Raw genomic sequence first — 6,883 nt, 5'->3', positions numbered from 1 at the left:
ACTATAACCCAACCCCTAAACCTAACCCTGTTAAATAATGTAGAGCTTTAAGGCCCAAACATACTATACGCAATACGTGAATGCAGACGCACCTTGCTATGCAAGCTCGAGTTCACGCGTCGTTGCGTTGTGAAATGTGTCAGCGCTCAACAATGCAAGTACGTGCTGCATTCTCAGCGTTGCCACAAGGGGCGCTAGAGCGGATTTTCTTCTTTCAATCAACAACTGTCACGGCGGACTCAGGCAGCAATTTGAGTTAAATCTTTTCTGAAAAATATATACGACTTTTTGTCCCCAGTCCATTAGAAAGAACGAATTTCTCCGTGTCTCTCCCCACTCCCCAACTATCGACTCATCTATGACATCCAGGCTGCATCCGAAAACATAGGCAGCTGACTTGCTGCCTTATCAGTTAATGTCTTAATTGACAGCTGTTTTGAATGAATGGAACTCTTAAGGAACTGGTCTCCGAACAGTTTCAAAAGCACCTTATTTTCGCCCTGCCTCCGTATACAGCCTCTGAAGGCAGCATATTCCTGGTTTCAGATGCAGTTCTGGTTTCGTGGTCACGCCTAAAAAAATCTGTTGCCCCCTTGTGGTCTGAAGTTTGTAACCGCCACAGCAACACAAGAGTGCATGTAATGGTCGGGTCCTGGGTAGCTCAGCGAGTATTGACGCTGACTATCACACCTGGAGTTCGCGAGTTCGAATCCTGGGCGTGCTGAGTGACTCCAGCCAGGTCTCCTAAGCAACCAAATTGGCCCGGTTGCTAGGGAGGGTAGAGTCACATGGGGTAACCTCTGCGTGGTCGCCATAATGTGGTTCTCACTCTCGGTGGGGTGCGTGGTGAGTTGTGCGTGGATGCCGCGGAGAACAGCGTGAAGCCTCCACACACGCTACGTCTCTGCGGTAACGTGCTCAACAAGTCACGTGATAAGATGCACGGATTGACGGTCTCAGACGCGGAGGCAACTGAGATTCGTCCTCCACCACCCGGACTGAGGTGAGTCACTATGCCACCACGAGGACTTACAGTGCATTGGGAATTGGGCATTCCAAATTGGGGAGAAAAGAGGAGAAAATCATCAAAAAAATAAATAAATTAAAAAAAGAGTGCATGTAATGTATGTACAACGGGACCACGCATTTGGCATGCGCTGGCAAAGTGCTTGCGTTTGCGTACTTGCGTGAAGTATGTTTCAGCCTTTACTAATTAATATGAATGAATCTTCCCTTGCCATCCTACGTTTTCTAAATCTGCCACCCGCTGTATTTCCGACAGATGCGTAAATCACGTGGAAGGTGATTAGTCGACTTTAGGCTGACAGTTATATAAGTTACAATAAGTTATAGTCAACTAGTCTATGCAACCCCTAAATGGTGGTGGTACATGTCAAAAGAAGTACCAAAAATTTCTGTTTTTGCAGCGGAGCAGCATATATATTTATTTTAAAAACAAATAAATAATAAATTATATTTTAGAAAGAAAAAAAAACAATACAACAGGATACATTTTAATTTAAATATAATTTATTAGTTATCATATGACTATAATCTGTCAATAATGATACTGATTTAAGTTTCACGAATCTTAACAGGTCTTGCTTCATTTCTGAAAGTAATGATGACTTCAGTTCGGTGAGTCAAATGTTGATTCAGTAACCGCTCTTAATGATTCAGTGAGTCATTTAGTGAAGATTTTGCTAGACTGATTCAATCTTGTGAGTTTGAGATTCTTTTAAGACATTCTTCAAAAGAACCGGTTCAAAGAGTCATTTGATTGTGAATCGCACTACACTGGCCATGCTGTTTTGCGTGCAGTGAGAACAACTCAATAATAAAGAAAAAACTATTTGTGATACACTGTTTTTTTTATCTCATTGCATTCATTTTAGACAAGTAAAATTAATAAGAGTTTCCACAATTTCTTTACTTAATCTTTTATTTTGTTGTGGATTTAGTAGCAGCGCAGCTGGAAAGTGGTGCAGGAAGCACTGATGTATTTAACTTTTGTGGTTACTGAAACTTTATAAAATTACTCTGTTGAAGTGTTTTTGTTTCATATGTATATACAGTAATTATATAATACTAAAAGTGTTTTGAGTAAGTGCTTTTTAAGGCCCCTCTTAACCTTGTATTTTGACCTATGGATGAGGGGGAAGGAAATTATTATTTGATCAGACTAGACTTTTGATCAAAAATATAACTGGACACCGCTTGCTGAATGAATCATGCATGAGGTCATGTGACAACAGTGGCATACTATTGTTTGAAATGATAATTGTTGCATACTGTATAACGTTTCACATACTATTGTGTTTTATATATAAACTACTGCCTACCAGCAGTACACTAGTATTCCATTCTAAAACATAAGTCACTGGTTCTGGTTAAGTGTGTTGGGTTGTGAAGCTTCTGAATGGCTCATTGATGTAGATGAAGTCTGGATTGTTCTGATTGAAACTGGATTCATCTGATCAGAGTTTAAGCAGATCTTCACTGCTGCTGTTTGAAGAGCTGAAGACAGAATGAACATTGACCAGAGATGAACAAATATTTACTACCTAAATAGTGCACACGCAACAGATTTCTCACATGTCAGAACCTGTAAAGATCCATATTCTTCCCGTCAGTGTGGGCAGGACTGTTTCTCTCTCTCTCCTCTGATCTAATGATATCTGTATTTTTTTGAAATGTCTTATTTCTTTATTATAGGATTCTCACACCAAGAGTAAAAGGACATTTGTAGAGGAAGTAGCCAGTAACTGAGGAGTTGGTCTGGTTGTTTCTTATTAGTGTTGTCAGAAGTACCCGTACTTCGGTGCCAAGTCAATACTAAAATAAAAATGATCCAACGATACCAATGTTTCTACAGCACCGGTAATACAGAGCACCAACTCAATTCGGTCTGACTGACAGACGGCTGCTTTCGAATGCTCATATGCTTATTTGAGTGCGAGTTATAGGATACTCATTTACCCTGAAATGGACAATTAATCAAATTAAAACTGTAATATGTCCCAATGTGATTATTAAAACACAAATAGATTTTATTTAATTAAATAAATACACAATCTGTATGTGCTGCCAACATGATCACACGGGAAGTCGGCATGCTGTTTCTGAAAGTGGCTCGACTGGTAGCGCATTGCATCAGTTGCATGGGAGACTGCAGTTCAATCCCCATTAAAGCGAGGAAGTAATCACATTTGTATAAACAATCATGAGCATGATATGGATGTCACACTTGTTTATATGCTCTGAAACACTTACCGCTTTAGCCTCTGGAGGCAGTGTTTTCAAATTCGGTCAACGTATACCGATTTCGGATAAAGAAAAATCGGCACACACTTGCCGTTTTTTTATGTGAGATCAGGCTGGTGCTGCATAAAGCAAAGTGAATGTGTGAAGCCGCTCTTGCGCTAAAAACACCACATTTTATGAGCATCGCACGCTGTGCTTGTAGCAGATGACACAGTGCTCATTCACTGTGAAGCACACAGAGCCTGCAGACTTTATATTTATATAATTAAATCGCAGCATTTTGCACTTCAGTAATAACACTGGGTCATATAACCAACATCTTAACTGGAAATGTCTGAAACTACCGTCAAAAACACAGAAAGGCCTTTACGTTAAAATAAAAATTTGATTCAAATTAAAAGCTTGACGCATGAAATTTAAGAAATTACGACAGAAATACACTATATTGCCAAAAGTATTCGCTCATCTGCCTTTAGACGCATATGAAGTTAAGTGACATCCCATTCTTAATCCATAGGGTTTAATATGACGTCGGCCCACCCTTTGCAGCTATAACAGCTTCAACTCTTCTGGGAAGGCTTTCCACAAGGTTTAGGAGTGTGTTTATGGGAATTTTTGACCATTCTTCCAGAAGCGCATTTGTGAGGTCAGACACTGATGTTGGACGAGAAGGCCTGGCTCGCAGTCTTCGCTCTAATTCATCCCAAAGGTGCTCTATCGGGTTGAGGTCAGGACTCTGTGCAGGCCAGTCAAGTTCTTCCACACCAAACTCGCTCATCCATGTCTTTATGGACCTTGCTTTGTGCACTGGTGCGCAGTCATGTTGGAACAGGAAGGGGCCATCCCCAAACTGTTCCCACAAATTTGGGAGCATGGAATTGTCCAAAATCTCTTGGTATGCTGAGGCATTCAGAGTTCCTTTCACTGGAACTAAGGGGCCAAGCCCAGCTCCTGAAAAACAACCCCACACCATAATCCCCCCTCCACCAAACTTCACAGTTGGCACAATGCAGTCAGACAAGTACCGTTCTCCTGGCAACCGCCAAACCCAGACTCGTCCATCAGATTGCCAGATGGAGAAGCGTGATTCGTCACTCCAGAGAACGCGTCTCCACTGCTCTAGAGTCCAGTGGCGGCGTGCTTTACACCACTGCATCCGACGCTTTGCATTGCACTTGGTGATGTATGGCTTGGATGCAGCTGCTCGGCCATGGAAACCCATTCCATGAAGCTCTCTACGCACTGTTCTTGAGCTAATCTGAAGGCCACATGAACTTTGGAGGTCTGTAGCGATTGACTCTGCAGAAAGTTGGCGACCTCTGCGCACTATGCGCCTCAGCATCCGCTGACCCCGCTCTGTCATTTTACGTGGCCTACCACTTCGTGGCTGAGTTGCTGTCATTCCCAATCGCTTCCACTTTGTTATAATACCACTGACAGTTGACTGTGGAATATTTAGTAGCGAGGAAATTTCACGACTGGACTTGTTGCACAGGTGGCATCCTACCACAGTACCATGCTGGAATTCACTGAGCTCCTGAGAGCGGCCCATTCTTTCACAAATGTTTGTAGAAGCAGTCTGCATGCCTAGGTGCTTCATTTTATACACCTGTGGCCATGGAAGTGATTGGAACACCTGAATTCAATTATTTGGATGGGTGAGCGAATACTTTTGGCAATATAGTGTACATTACTAGTGTTTAGTAAAAGGTATTTTTTATTTTTATTATTGTTATGTTGAACCTATGTCACAAACAAGATTGCTGTTGTACTGAATAGAAGTTTTAATCAATGTATTAATGCTCTGTTGTGCAGCATTTTAGTTGACTCAAATAAGACCAAGTTGTGTTTTAGATTATGCTGTGAGGATCTTTACTGAAGCACTTTCTTTTGATTAAGAAAATGCAGTGGGATGTTGAATTGATTGAAGTGTGGATTTATTTGAATAGACACAGTCTGGGATATGTCAGTGATTAGCAACAACACTGATTTTGATGCATTATTATTTTTTGTGCAGTCAGATTTAAAAAAACAAAAAACACACTCAGGACCTTAGAGGACAAAAAAATGTCTGCATCAAAAAAACTGCCAAAAAATATTATATATTAATATTATTTTCCACTTTCACTGACTTAGATTTTTTAATCAACATCAGTCCTGAACATAACTACCAAATATTCATTCATTTTCAGGATTTTAACCCTTTAAATGCCAGTTTGTTTACATAATGCCACTGTTGTTTTTCACACACACACACACACACATTTCTCAATACACACATACAAAACACACTCTGACATCCATACCAACACACACAATTTTATCTGCATCATGTATTCAGTTGTCCTGCAGTGCTCTATAATACAGAAAATAGGGGAAAAGCATGTATTTGCTCCATAGGCTAAACATGAGGAAAATGGCGCCATCTGGTGGAAAATATTAAAAATGTAAATGTTGAAGCCAGGGCTCCGGAATGAAAACATAACATCATAGAATTCATGATTTTATGCTTTAATGGCACTGGGATCAAATATTGCAGTTTTAATGGGTTTCAATGGGGACATTTTTGTCCTGAAGGTCCTGAGTGTAACTATTTTGTGTACACAGTGTATTATAGATGTATTATAGGAACTGAGATTGAAATGTCAAAATTCCCCAAAAAATACACACCTTTGGCAAAATGTATACCGTTGACATTAACAGACAAAATGATCAAAAAACAAAAATGAAAAAGACAAAAATGTCCCGAAGGTAACAAAAGGGTTATAAAACTTAAAGCAATGCTCGCTTAATTAAGAAACACTCAAAGGAAACATGCTGTTAATAATAATAATTTATTATTTACGTTGAAATGTAACATTTTAATAGGCTAAAGGAGTGTGTTCAATAGCATATTTCGTATTTTTTCTGTAGTATCAGTACAACACTATTTCTTACCCATCTTGCTCCATTGGTGATCCATTCATTGACCTCTGAACTTCAACTTTGTTCTGTGTTTGTTCTCAGTATGAGGCCACAGTCAGATTGGTAGACCTGCACAATATCTGCACATATCTTTTATATTTCTGCCTTGTTTTTGGTTGGGGGGTGGATTTGAGTCTATACGATATGCAGAAGGAGGGATGCAATCAGTGGATATCAGACAGGTTACAGTTGACATTGGATGAGACTCTGTGATGGCCAATAATGGATCTGGTGCGTGACACAGGAGCTAGTGAACTTCTTGATGGGTATCTCTAAGTGTGGATGGAGTTACGGAATGGAAATAATGTGAAAGTAATAAAAATGACTTTTATATATTATATAATTATATATACTGCATGTAAAATAGAAAAAAGGAACAAACAGCCTAAAGACAATAGAGATTTCAGAAGACTCTATTTAAGTTCATTTCACGTGTCTTTTTTGCAGCGTAGTTTCAATAATAATAAATAAACAATAGTTTTTGGACTAGGATGGAAGTGGTGATAAGTTTGTAGATCTGTCAGTAGAGGGAAGTATTGCTCCTCTCTTAAACACTGATACATCTGGAGGAGAGAGACAGAATGTTTCTGCATGTGTGTGTGTGTGTGTGTGTACATGTAGACGTTAAAGGGATAGTTCACCCAAAAGTGATCAT

This window comes from Myxocyprinus asiaticus, chromosome 30, assembly GCF_019703515.2.
Source record: "Myxocyprinus asiaticus isolate MX2 ecotype Aquarium Trade chromosome 30, UBuf_Myxa_2, whole genome shotgun sequence".
Classification (NCBI taxonomy): domain Eukaryota; kingdom Metazoa; phylum Chordata; class Actinopteri; order Cypriniformes; family Catostomidae; genus Myxocyprinus; species Myxocyprinus asiaticus.
The sequence above is the reverse complement of the archived record's forward strand: the minus strand, read 5'-3'. Positions refer to the sequence as shown.